Source organism: Schistocerca cancellata, chromosome 1, assembly GCF_023864275.1.
Source record: "Schistocerca cancellata isolate TAMUIC-IGC-003103 chromosome 1, iqSchCanc2.1, whole genome shotgun sequence".
Lineage (NCBI taxonomy): Eukaryota > Metazoa > Arthropoda > Insecta > Orthoptera > Acrididae > Schistocerca > Schistocerca cancellata.
Window position 1 is genome coordinate 8909718 of NC_064626.1, and position 14693 is coordinate 8924410.

At 47.0% G+C, this 14693-nt stretch overlaps 1 protein-coding gene across 3 annotated transcripts in view; it reads right to left on the reverse strand.

The window, feature by feature from the left end:
- LOC126163955 (NAD(+) hydrolase sarm1) overlaps window positions 1-14693 on the reverse strand; it is a 1073782-nt gene that overhangs the window by 587751 nt on the left and 471338 nt on the right. The gene's annotated exons all lie outside the window — the stretch shown is intronic.

Below are 14693 nucleotides of genomic sequence, written 5' to 3' on the forward strand. Positions count from 1 at the left end.
CATATCCATTTCTTCTTTCCTTATTGTCTTCTGGTAGTTGTAGTAATTAAAGTAGACACAAATGCAGTGAACAAAAAGAAATGTTTAGCGTACATTCGCATTCTCTTTACATCGTTCCTTTCTTGTTGCTCTCGTGGTGATGGACTGTGTCTGTCGCAATCAGTAAGCGTGAAAGGAAGCTACCGTACAGACAGAGGGATCTATATTTATACTGCGCAGAACTAATTACATAGTGACATAATCGTGGGAATTGCTTTCGTTTCTCAAAAGTTATAAATATTTGGATTTCGGAAAAGAAGCTCTGTATTTGGCCAAGATGTCGAAGAAGGAGGTCCCTTACGTACTGGTTGTATCGAGTAAAATGTGGAGACGGCGGTTTGAAAGCGGACAGAAGAAGTACGAAGAAGGGTGTCTCTCGACTTGAGCGATCGCTACTCAAGCTACCTGGCGAAGGGGCAAGTGTGGCAAATGTCCGGCGTGGCAAATGTCCGGCATTCGTCTGCGACACTGGACAGAGGCGCCTCTAGCGGCGCAGCAGCGGCTGCCGCAGAGGTTTCACGAGGACGCGGCTGATGCAGACTGCGACGACGGCAGGCAAACTCTTAGACAATGCAGGAGCCGCCTGGAACGTGTCGGACAGTGCGCCGTTAACACAGACTAACGTCCGACAGTCTGTTTTCCGCGATTATTAACGCGGGTGTTTCCAATTGGTAGATTAGTATAAAGGAAGGGGAGTGGAAATTTCTTCTGGGAAGTTCGATGGGAGAAACAAAACTCGAGTTCGTCGTTGCCCTGAGTTATTAGAGTGAGGTGAGCGCAAGTAGGAACAGAGCGCCTCGAGAGTACGAGTGAGCCGCTGCCACTCAGAGGAGAGCTGGCCGTCTGCCTCCGACACGCAGCTGCCTGCCCTCGGCCTGGGCAGGACACCTCTTACAGGCTGTGCCTAAATACAGAACGTTGCTCTTCGTTGAAGAGGAACTTGGCCCTTTGGCTGGGAGTCCGCGTCTTGCGCCTGGCGTACAGCTTTCGGAAGAGCTCTTTCTCTGTTATGCAGTTACGATCGAGACGTTTCCGAATTACGTCCCTTTGGCTGGGAGTTGCCGTCTTACGTCGGTACTAGGCAGTGAAGCTATTCTGACAGGGCCCGGGCTCAGCTGCTCGCGGGCAGCAGCCCGCTGTCTGAGGACTCAGTTTCCAGCAGTAGGAACGTGACGGGGCAGCGCAGCCCCGCCCTCGGCGCGCACTGCCTCGAGAGTCGCCGGCCTGCCTCAGACAGCCACGCCAGCGCTGGCGGCACACAGTTTACATTTCTGGCATTACTTGTAAAAGTATTCCAACTGAGGTTTCACCTTAACTGACGGCAGTAGATTCTTCTAATTTTCCAGTACGGAAGCGAAGTGAGTCATTCCGTGCAGACAATCTCGGATTGCGTAATTCACAACTGGGCAAAACTAGGCAGAAAATAGCCAGTATCATTTTATTGCAGTCACTTCATGTTTCATGTGTCCGCTGAACGTTGTGTAAGTTATTGGTGTTAATTATACAAGTTTAACTCCAAATAAACTCTTCTGTCAAAATTAATATTAGGCAACAGCTGTAATTAGTGATCCAAACATCTCCTCTAGGGGTGTGACAGGGCTACTTTTCAAGATAGCGTTTTAAAAATTCCATTGTGTAATTAATACACTGATAGATCCCCTTAGTTTGCATGTCTCGAAAATGCACAGCAGAAAACCCGCACATAACTACATAGGTGAACGACTGGAGGAGTGTTACAAATTGATGACCGTGCCAGCATTAGTTTCTAGGCATCCCCGATAGACAAAAAAAAAATCGGTTCACAGAAACCTCAACTTAAAATTCCTTCAGCTAATAATTTCTGTGAAAAGTATCATCCAGCTTGCTTGCATAGATTTTGTGTTTGTGTACTTTACTTTAAAGAACCTGTAAACTCGCGCAGAATCATTATTATTAGTATTAGTTGTATGTTGTATTTTATGTTGTTTCTCCCGGTTTCCTCGTTGCTGACAGTCTTTTGTATTTTGCTTTTCAGTGTTCAGTCGTTTGGATTTACTGTGCGGTGTGGACTTTCACTTGCTGGCGCCCAGTTCCCAGGTGTTGTAGTTGGAGTAGAGCGTCCTGCGTACTCTCGACTACTTTATTTCCTTGAAAGAGTGAAGGGCAGTCAGAGAATCAGAACAGACGTGGATTTTAGCACTCGAATCACATCTCATCCCCTCCAGTGCTCGTAAGATCGCATATAATTGAGCGTCAAAGACAGTAAAGTGCGACTTTGTCTCAGGGGCTATTCATCATATTACGGGCGGTCTCAAATGAATGTACTCGTGGGCGTGGGCGGTGGTGAGGAGACACTCGTCCCAGTGACGCTACTCTGTGCACGCAGAGTGGCTCCAGCGGTTACTGCGCTCTTCTTACTGGTTGGTCGACGACGGACAACAGCACTCTCGTAAAAGTCTTGTTCCAAATCACCTGTGTGCCTTAGCGTAATAATTAACGGCCTGGAAACCGAATCTGTTTTCATTACACTGATCAACAGACTGAAACTGGCACTGCCGGAAACATAGGATGCTGTAATCGGTTGCTAGCAGATTTGGTCGATCGCGGTAATTTTCGAGGTCTAGTCACGATAATGTGGATGACCTCACATGTATTTGCTGCCGATGGTTTGTTAGGGCGGTCAAGAGTGAGGTCACCAGCGCCCGTATTAAATGAAATTCGCAGCCATTCTGTGACTCTCTTACTCACACTGTCACACAAAACAGCAAGAGGTGGATGCCTAAGCATATGAGCATAATACACAGACTATAACCACACAATATCTAAAATATTGGGACAAGGAACTGTGCCTACACGATTAATAGTAAAATAAATGATGAAACAACTACCCTAGAAACACACAAAAACTTTCTACCTAGAAGACATTGAGAAGACCAGACATCATACACAATTTTAAAACATGAACCACATTCGATTTATCATCAACTAAATAGAGGGCAGGTCAGCTGATAAATGGGTGGTGGCTCTCATGGCTCGGTATGAAACGCATACAGTTAAAATGTGGCTTACAGAAACCTGTACACCACAAACACTGCATACCAGTGGGTCTTCCCGCCAAAGGAAGAATCCGTGCGTCAGAGGACAGTGTCCTATTCGTAGGTGCGTTAAAGCACTCGCTACCCTCACAACGGCCGTGAGGAGGGGCGCCACGGCCGTGCCGTTGTCTCCACGCGCCTCAGCTTGTTGTTCCCCAACCCTCCCCGCACAGAGGCGTGATGCTTTGTCACACCAGCGAGATAACTGTGTGGACACGGGCAGCACGATCGGAAACTGTGACTTCCAAACAGGCAGCCTTTGATGCTGCGACCGCTACCTCATTACCTAGAAAGTCCACGTGCCCTGGTACCGAGCAGAACGACACGCCTTCTTCCTGCCTCTGTAACTCGAAAAGGATGTCACGAATCAGCTGAAGATACTTTTCCACTGGACACATGTGATCGATAGCCTGAAAGGTTCTTAGGGAGTCGGTGCAGATGGGGAATTCGGCAGCAGGAAGGCCAGGTAAGCGAATATGATCTGGAAATAACACAGCACAGCTGACGGAATTATCTTACTTAGACCCATCAATGTAAACCACCACACGGTCACAATGCTCGACTAAAATTCTATAAACCATTGATTTACAAACAGAGGACGGAGTAAAAATCTTCTCGCACACTGAGAGATCTAAAATAATCCTGGGTCTCCGTATTAATCAGGGCAGCGAACTACTCCGACCGTGATGAAGCACAGAAGTATCGTCTGGCCGCGAATGCTGAACAGTTTAGATGCTGGTAGCCCATTTCTAAGTAGTTGTCCCAGTGAAAGGGTGACTGAGGCGTGGAGAGCAGGCTGCGCCCGCTGCCGGACTCAAACGGTCGTTCACCAACATCGACACAGGTTGGACTCGTCCTGTACGCTCCTGTCGCCAACCGAATCCCCTCATGATAAACAGCATCAACCATCCTAAGACGGTCGTGCTGAACCATAAGCCGTGCAACCATAGTCAATAAGGAGTTCGCACGAACAACTTGTATAACTGAAGCAGACATGATCGGTCGGAGAACCATGACCTGTATTTGAGGCATTTTAAAATATTAAATGCCTTCAAACTTTTGGCTTTAAGAGACTTCAGATGCGGTAACGACATGAGTCGTTCTTAGAAATTGAGACATAGAAATTTTACTGAACGTTTAAAATAAAAAACAGTGTCCCTCATCGTGGGATGAGGCAGGGTAAAAGGGCAACAAGAACGATTAAAATTAACACAAAAACATTTTTCTGAGGAACAGTTAAAACCTGCACCCTCTGTCCACTCCTCCAGTCTCCATGTCGTACGTTGCAACTGACGAACGGTCGTTGCAAGGTTCAGAGAGGAGCAGATCAGAAGATAGCAAAGTCGTCCACAAGAATGAATATCGAACAGGAGACGTAACTGTGAACGCAATACGATTGATGGCAATGGCAAACAGAGCTACACTTGAGTTATCTTTGAGGGACCCCAATTTCTTGCTCTAACTGCTCGAAACGATCATCACCTACCCGATATCGAAAAACTCATCTGAAAAGAAGGACCGAATGAAAATTGGCAATCGTCATATAAAGCCCCATTGGTGAAGCTATCCCAGGATGTGATGGCTCCAAGTAGCGTCACAGACCCTCTCAGAATCGAAGAACTGTGAGCTGAGAAAGATAGATGGATTTCCGCCTCCAGCAGGATGAGGTTGTCGAGGGCTTTGTGATACCTATGAGCTAAGTAGGTCTCGCAGTTCTAGGAAGGCGGTTGTCCGTGCGTTCTAGTGACTTTTCCACGCAGCTAGTGATTGCCACACTACACAAACAACTGGGCAACATGCGGTCCTTCCGCTGTTGCAGAAGGGGCACTAAAATCGCCTCCCTCCGCAAGTCAGAAAAGTTCCTGATCAATCAGTTGACATTTAAGAGGAACAAAGTATTTCTTTTGCATCCTGGTGACGGAACTGCAAAATGCGATTCGGGATCCGATTCTTAACCGGGACAGTCTACTAACCCGAGACAGGACACACTCAAACTCTCACATGGAAAAAGAGCAATTCGAGTAATCTGCTTTGGCAGAATTAAAATTCCAGCCTCTGCTCTCGATCATGCCCGATGGCGGAAAGGTGGATCCTGACTTGCAGTGGCAGTGATAGAACCAAAGTAATCTGCCACCGTATTCGCCATATTCCCGGGTGCAGACTGTAGGCACCCTTGCCGCAATACAGCACAGTTGCCAGATATCCTTTGTATAGCTTCCCATAGCTCTGAGGAGCTAGTGGAATGATCGCTCGAGACCAGAAAAACTTGCCAAGACGTCTTCTTGCTCTCCCTCATTGTCTGTCTTGCCTTTGCACTTGCGAGGTTCATACCAGAAGGTTGACACTTAAACCCTGGTAAGGCCGCGCGTCTCTCCCTGACTGCGAAGCGACACTCATTGTTCCGTCGCGGCAGACGGCTCCTCCGAGTCGGTCTGAAGGCTTGCTGACAGATACATCGGCGGAACGGGCTATCACTTCAGTAATGTCATCCCGCCAGTCCTGGGCTCTATCTGGGCGATCAAACACAGCTAATTGACCGTACAGTACCCATTTAGCTCTGCTAACCATCAACTGTGGCGGTTTCCTTTCAGGGACAGAGATGAATCGAGACAGGGAATCGGTCACTGAAATGCAAGTCACTAACCACTTCCCAGTCAGCAGCATCGACAAGAGCAGAAGAACAAAAAGCAAGGTCTATGGCCGAGAATGCTCCCACGGCAGAGCTACCACCCGTGTTAGTAAGTCATAACTGCTGTGACACGAGAAGGCCAGCGACAGCCCGACCCGTGGGGCACACTCGTGGAGCTCCCCGTAGCACACTGTGTGCATTAAAATCTCCAAGGAAGAAAGGCACAAGAAATTGTGAAAGCTGGTCAGAAGCACCCGCTGTATCCAAACTTTTGTTCGGCGGCAGGTACCGAGTACAGATGGAAACAGCAAATGCAATACGCACCTTGACAGCAACTGCCTTAACAGATGTTCTTAGGGAGACAGAAGTCGTGTAGTGCCATTCACAATGGAGTTGCGCACATATAGGACGCCGTACTCGTATGCTACCAGCTTCGGTTGATCACACCGTATTTTCGTTTGCTGTTCACCATAATGTGGGCGGTCTCACTCGGATTCTTTTGTGGACACGACCAGTTGAGGAGATACACTCTTCCGAGTGACGCCGGTGTCTACAGGCAGACTGGCGCCTGTGCTGTGGTCAGCGCACGCCCCCTGCTGGCTCATCGAGGACTGGCACAAGCGCTCTCGGGAAGTCTGGCTGCAGATGACCTGTGCGCCTTGGTATGAAAACCGACCCTGCCGTCATTACACTGATCAACAAATAGAAAATGAAACTTTCTGGCAGATTAAAACTGTGTGCCGGACCGAGATTCGAACTCGGGACCTTTGCCTTTTGCGGGCAAGTGCTTTACCAACTGAGCTACCCAAGCACAACTCACGCCCCGTCCTCACAGCTTTACTTCCGCCAGTACCTGTGAGGACGGGGCGTGAGTTGTGCTCGGGTAGCTCAGTTGGTAGAACACTTTCCCGCAAAAGGCAAAGGTTCCGAGTTCGAGTCTCGGTCCGGCACACAGTTTTAATCTGCCAGGAAGTTTCATATCAGCGCACACTTCGCTGCAGAGTGAAAATCTAATTCTTGAAATAGAAAATGTTTTTGAATTTGGTTCCCAAATGTGTGGAACCACGGAAATATAGGATACTGTAATCGGTTGGTAACAGATTTGGTCGACCGCGACGACGTGTTTTCGGGGTCTGGTTCAAATGGCTCTGAGCACTATGGGACTTAACATCTCTGGTCATCAGTCCCCTAGAACTTAGAACCTAACTAACCTAAGGACAGCACACAACACACAGTCATCACGAGGCAGAGAAAATCCCTGGCCCCGCCGGGAATCGATCCCGGGAACCCGGGCGCGGGAAGCGGGAACGCTACCGCACGACCACGAGCTGACGTTTTCGGGGTCTGTTTACCGGCTTGACACCGACCCGTTGGTGGGCACGCAGCACGCAGCACGCAGCACGCAGCACGCAGCACGACGCTCTGACCGGTGGCCGCGTGGCGCGGGGGGCTCACACCAGTCCGCCAACAGCACTCTTGTAAAATTCTAAATGCGAGTCGCTGTAGGCCCAGGTGTAATACTTAACAGTCTCGAGTGACAACTTGACGTTAACTGGTCAACAAATTTCAACTCTTTTTGCATCTGGCTTCTAAAAGAATGGATTTACGGAAATATGGGGTACTCAATTCGGATGCTACTAAATTTTATCTGCCATATCGTATGATAACATACATAAAGGTTTCAAATGTCATCGATTTTCTTTCCAACATATGGTGTACTTTGATAAAACAAAGTGTGACACATGTAACCTGAAAATCATTAAGTACCGTAACCGTGATCATTTTATACAGGAAGTCACAGTACCATCAAAACACTAATCATAATTACAACATTCCCTTTAAACAAAACCTAACAGCAGTCGCTTGCTTTTGAAGGGCCGCGTGGTCTAGGGCGCCTTGTCTCGGTCGGTCAGTCTGGCTCCCCCCCCCCCCCCCCCCCCGTCGGAGGTTCGTAAGAGGAGGAGCGTAAGTTTAAGTTAGATTAAGTAGTTTGTAGGCTTAGGGACCGATGACCTCAGCAGTTTGGTCCCATAAGGCCTTACCACAAAATTCCAAATTTTTTGTTGTTCAAGGATTCCGAAGACCATGGGAGCAATGCTTCGCCGTGTGAATGTCTTGCTGGAAGCATTCACTCTGTTTATCGCTCATAGCACCCACGGTTTGCAGGATAAATCGAGGAACGAATGTAAAAGCCGTATCTTTGGTGACGTCCGATATCCCGCCCTTCAGCAGTTCTCCAGTAGTTCAGTCAATATAAAAACATATTTCTCTCCTCTTACGTTGCCCAAAATAGCCATGAACAATGCCTATGAAGGACGTCCAGTCTTGTAAGTAGAAATTACTGAGTGTAGCATCAAAGGTCTCATCAATCTAAAACTCTCTGGTTTGCATTCCCACAATCACAGTTTCTTGCAATTTGGTCTTACTGATCTTGGGAAATCCGTCTTTCAAATTTCTGAACGGCTCACGTCTTCGTCATCAGGCTTAACTTCATGTAAACCAGAGACTGCACGATTTGGCTTGGCACACCTAACAAATGGTTCAAATGGCTCTGATCACTATGCGACTTAACTTCTGAGGTCATCAGTCGCCTAGAACTTAGAACTAATTAAACCTAACTAACCTAAGGACATCACACACATCCATGCCCGAGGCAGGATTCGTACCTGCACAGCTAACAGTCTGTTCTTAACATTACTCTTCCTACAATGTCTCATAGATCCCCCCTTGACGTAGTTGTGGTTTTTGATATCTGAGCAGTCGAACAAACACATAAATGAACAATATTGTTAAACAAGTCCATAAAGGTGTATGTAGTGCAACAACTTTTATATCGGAGGAGACCATCGTATTTGGTGCCCTGTAGTAACAGGACCAAGCTGTGATATTTTCGCTTCGTATCGAGTGACTCAACCAAAGGTACTGACACACACACACACACACACACACACACACACACACACACACACAGAGGATGATTATTTTAAAACTGACTCAAAAACGTTACGCATCGCTAAGGACGTATTTTACTTCTACAACCAAAAATATCTAGGAAATGATAATATCACACTAGTTGCCAGTTGTTATTTTTTGTATTTTTTTAAAATTTTTAGTAGCCTACGCGTGCTCAACGGCGAGGTTGTCAGCCTCCTTACACGCATTAAGAGAAAAGATTGTGGATAAAATTACGAAAATTGTCGTCACACAGTGAGGAAGAAACCTATAAAATGATACTCATGCACTCACTCCCACCTCATGCGCTTTGACCTACACAAACACAGCATCTCATATGCCTTAAGACAACGGAGAAAGGGATTAAAAGAGAAATAAAACGAGGAGCTAAAACAAAGGCACAAGGAGATAAACCATGCTGATCACTTACAAAAACATTTGTGAGCCAGTCAAACTGTAGCACATTAAAAACGTGTCCCCTAAATTTCTCAACCTCTAACATCCAGGCACGAGGAGGTTTACCCATTCACTCCAAGATCTTTCATTTACAGCTCGTTACGGCGACGCTGTGGTAACTACAGAGACACGCCGTGTCCTTTTCCAGTTCCAAAAACGGTACCAGAATTGCCTCCCACCGCGAGTTGGGAGAATTGTCTCTCTGCTATATCGGATTCAGACTACGTAAGAGGACTCGGTCGAGACCGTGCGCAGCATCGTGAACTGCAGACGGTGCGGAATCCAACTGCCACATGGATAATGGGTAGTTGTAGGACTGCGAATTCTTAGACCGTAAGTCCGACTCACCGCTAACGATGGAACGTTGTATCCCGGTTTTCACGATACGCGCGATCCGAGTGGTTAAACCGAGATCCCCGTTCCGTGTGACACACAACTTTTCACCGCCGCTGAAGCTCGCTCCGAACCTTACGGTGGCGTAGGTCTGGCGGCGCCTACCAGTCCACAGCTGAGGATCCCCAGCGTCTGCAGGTCGGTACCCAGCAAACGAATGCCGAGCCCTCGACGGCAGTTTGGAAAGTGGTTGTCGACCAGGATTACGAGCACAACCGACTTCTTATGTTTCCCTTGAGTGTCAGTGAGTGATGAACAGATTTTGTTTGTTTCCGAATAATTTTATATATTTTGAGTAAGAAAAAGCGATGTCTCTTGTGGATATAAAATCAATTGTAATCTATTGTAATTACAATCGTTCAACTTGCGCATCTCACGGTGATACTTAGTGTTGGCTGCCAATGCCTTAATCGAGTGCAAAATGTGTGTAATTACGTGTAATGACTATCAGTTAGTTCCCGAACAGAACATAAAATAACACGAGACAAGTTGTTTTTATTTACTTGGGGTGTTGTGTCGTTAGACTTCATAACTCTCTCGACTCGGCACGGCGCGTACAGAATTGTCGACAGAGACTGATCGCAAGTTCTCCCACTTAACGCGTTGTCTAGCATTAGGACAAAACTTTCTGTGGCGCGGCAAGAGAAAGCATCAGCGCGCGTGTCGTTGCAGCGGCAGCGGTGGTTTGCAGCGGGTTGCTGGGGGGGGGGGGGGGGGGGGGGAGGAGGAGGGGGCGGAGCGCGCCTGGCGGGTAGCCATCTCTTTTTCGGGGGCACAGGACGCTCGTTGTGACAGCGCCAAAACGTAAACACGGTCACACCAACTTTCGAGAAAATTCAACTGAGTCATCGGCGGTATATATCGTTACGGCGAAAGTCGGACTAATCTCGGCTCGTGATGGGATTCGGCTTCCCGCTTCACCAGGAGGCTTACCGTTACAAACTGCCGTGAGCCGCCATAATGCCGCAGTAAGATCTGACGACGGACTTGGCATCCCTAGTTTAACAGGAATGAGAACATAAAGTCACGCACTGAAGATAAAAAGGCGCAGCGAAAACAGAAAAGGCGGCAAATTAAACGCATTTTTGCGAGCGAGAAATATCTGGCTATTTATTGCAACACTTACTGAAAGAAATATTTTGTCTGGAAACGAAGGCGCTGTAGAGCAGCGAGGGCAGTGAGTGGCCAGGTGGGATCCGGGCGGCCCGCCGGCAGGGCTGTCTTTCCCCGCCCTGCCCTGCCCTTCGCTGCCGCTGCCGCTGCCCTGCCCTGATCACAGCTACGAGTCGAGACTAGAGATGGGCAAAACTGTTCTTTTCAGAGATCGGATCAGAACTGTTCACTCCCTGAAATGAATTAGCTCTTTTTCATGACTCACCACTCATTTACAATAGAAAATAAATGGAAGGCACATTGCCCTTAAACTTGGTTTATTCCAGTACTATACCTGTATTTTGATCTTATTTGATCCTATTTTGAAGTAACACAGATAATGAGTAAGAATTTTGTATTGTTTATTGAAATTTCCACAATATGACAAAGTTTTTGATTATTGATTTATTTTGCACTATCGTGGTTTTTTGGGTGATCGGAAAATGTTGTAACTTGAGATTTACATTAACAATATATTTGGCTATAATGTATTAAAATTTCATTAACCTCATACAAATACATCACAAGCCATATATTTTTAAAGTGAACGTTTCCTTCTGAAGACGCCTAAAATCGCAAAATCCGTACCAGAATAAGGAAAAAAAATATAAATTTGACTGTAAAACGAAAGTGCTGCATATAGCCTTACGCAGAATAAAACAAGGAAAATATTGGTGTATCACATTTTGCGATACGTTTATCGGTTCACTCGTAATTAAAGCGTAAATTCGAGTGTCCATAATAAAAATCCTATAGTAAGAGGAGTCGTCAGGAACCTAATCTGATCAGTTTAAACAAATAAAAATAAAATAAAAACAAATGATGTATACATAACATAATAATGTAATATACATAGCGGTATTACTACGAAGAACAATATCCAGTAGAGACGAACTCCGATGCAGAAGCACTGAGTCGAGCAGGTCGAGCCGCGAGCTGTATTACTGTGTGAGCTAAGACCGCAGAGACCAGAGGGACACGTGAGTTGCTTTGCTCAACGCTCTGGCTAGACTCGAGAACGGTGGGGTGAGCGTTGAGCGGGCGAGTTCCGAGGGTGGGGGGAGCGGTGAACGGCCACCACTCACCCGCTCCGAGACAAATCGTCCGTTCCCTTGCGAGCAGGTTGTTGCAAGTAGTTCCTATGTTATCCGCTAGGTGGCTCTCTGTCCTGTTGCTCGCATCAACTGCCCAGAGGGCAGGACGTGCGACTGAAACGATCGCCGACAGAGTGCGATGCGAAGTTAAGCTGCGCCAGACACTGCACGTGGCAGACGACGCACAGAGACGGCACGGCATATGTGAAACACAAAATCCAATGGGGCACTGCACAATGCAGGCAGCCGAGGTAGAAGCAGGGCAGAGGCCGGCGCTGGCTGTGTTGTGTGGCGTGCACTGTGCTGTGACCAGCAGAGGCGCTGCTGATATGCTCCGTCTCTCTCTCTCTCTCTCTCTTTCTCTCTGTCTCTCTGCCGTGGGAAACGTTTGGAGCTACCGTTCTTTTTTTCTGAATCACTGATTGTTCACTCCTTTGAAAGATTCAACTGTATGAATCAGTTCAAGAGCGGATCCCCCATCTCTAGTCGAGACCCGGGGCTGTCCATTCTCCCCGTCTTCCAGCCAGCTGACTCGGCCACGGGCGGACTGCAGTCACTTCCTGTAACTTTTCCCCGTCGCGGCCCTCACAAGACACCGTCGATCTAAAGTAAATGGCTTAGTACTAAGCGGCAGGATAATACCTCCAGCAAAGATTTACAGGGCGGGATTTTATCTATATTTTCGAATTACAATTACTTTAAACAGAAAAATTCTTTCTGTTGACTTCCATTACAAGTATTTAAGTGAGTAAGGAAAATAAAATAGATTTTTATTTATTTTGTTCTGAATCGGTATAGTAGGAGAACAAAAGCTGAGGCTATGTTATCTGTTTCCCAAGGGACATGGAGGCGTACTGCAACTGCATCCTGTGAAGTGTGAGGAGAGAGCGTCGAGAAAGGTCGCCGGCCGAAGTCGCCCCTCCCCCCCTCCCCTCTCCCTTTGTAGAAGTAGAGTGGCGAGAAGATGCTTCACCATAGTCTAATGACTCCCCCTCTATCTGAAGTGATTAACAAGTAAGCATAGTGCACTCACAATAGAGACAACAGTCAGTGAATATCAAAGCTGTCAGTCTGAAGTGTTTGTTTCCTTTCTTTTCAGGTACATTAAAGGACAAAATAAATCATTTTCGAACTAAACTGTGAAAAACTATCTCAAATTTACTCACACGTTTTTGTACACATATATAATAATACTTTGATGCGTGTTTAGGTGTGTATATATAACTGTTTTGTATGTCTACTATTAAGTACCAAAACTGCCATTAACAACTTTTATAGAGGTAAAAGGGTTTTAGTAAGTTCTTGCTTCCAATATTTGATTTCGTTTCAGGAAATCTTTCCACAAAATAGAATAGCGGAAAATGTAGGGAAAGAAGCCTGCGTAGTACGGCGAGTGGAGTACTGGTATTTCTCCCACTTGCCCGGTCAAGGACAGTCCAGCAGAGTGCCTAAGCATACGCCGTCGTGGTTTGACAATCTGTGCAGGTATCGGCTCAAGTGTGTCGGTTTTCAGTACACGCTGTATCCCAGGTTTTTACCATCCCTTGTGACCAGAACTTCTAGAAAGAGTAGCTGTTTATCCTTTTCTACTTCCATGGTAAATTTTGTGTTGCCATGGAGTTTGTTCAGTCTTCTTATGAAGTCACCGAGCTGTTCCTCACCGTGGCTCCACACATCGGGCGTACCTGTAAGACACCGCAGGTTTACAAGGTTTCAAGCCCTGTGCCCGTGCTTTGAAATGTTCCATGAGGAAATTGGCCATCAATGGACCGAAAGGGCTACCCATGGCGACGCCTTCCGGCTGTTCATAGTAGTTGCCATTCCACGTCAAATAGTTCGTGGTGAGACACGGACGAAAGAACTTGGCCATGTCTTGGCGGAAAGTGGAACTGATGTGCTCCAGAGACTCACTAGTAAACAAAGAAACAACATCAAAGCTGACCAGCTTTAGTTTCTTCAGCTCCTCAATCAAATGTCCTGAGTCCTTTATGTATGTCTCAGTCTTCCCCACGTGCGACTGGACCAAACAGGTTTTCAGTCGGTGAGCCAGGAGATCTAAAAATCGACCTTAATGGAACATTATTGTTACGGATCTTTGGTAAGCGATACAGCCGATATGGCAGGGCTTCTCTGTTCCGTAGGCCCCTGTGTATGTCCGCCGAGAGAGAAGACGCCTCGATACACCGTTTAGTATTCCACGTGACCAGCTGCGTCGGATCTGCGCTAGTTTCCGGTACGTCATTGGATCTAATAGGTCCCGAATCTTCTGCCCGTAGTCTTCGGTTTTCATTACGACGACTGGATTTCCCTTATCGCCAGGTAGTGCCAATATACTCTCGTCGTCGTTCAGACTCTTTATAGCAACTACCTCTTTTCTCTTCAGGTTACAAGATGGTGCTTTTGTTCGGCGCGGTGTCCTGGCTCTTTCACCACGTACTTCCTCAGCTTTTCTAGAAGGAAGGGTCCGAATGGCCGCTTCGGTATTAGCAATAAAGTCCTCCACAGGTATAGTTCTCAGGAAGGCAACGAACTTTCTCCTTTTTGAAGAACAGACTGTTCCTCTTTGCTCAACTGTCGTTCAGTGAGGTTGACCACGGTGCGTGACATGCTGGGAATAGCGTGGGCAATTTGCTTCCGGATCTTGCAAATTTTTTTTCTTCTGTCGCTCTGTGCAACGCTCGAGCTCGTTCTGCATGCTCCTGTGGGTGATGCTGTCAATCCTGTCCCAGTCGTCTCGATGCACTCTGCTACTTAGTTGATAGAAAATGTTCAAAAATTTCTCATCCGTTCTTGCAAAGTCTCTCCGTGTTGCACAAATGTGCTCACAAAGGAAAGCTCGTTCCTTTCTGTCGTACATACGACAGAAAGGAGAAAGCGTCAAGGTGAACGGATTCTGGAATGCCG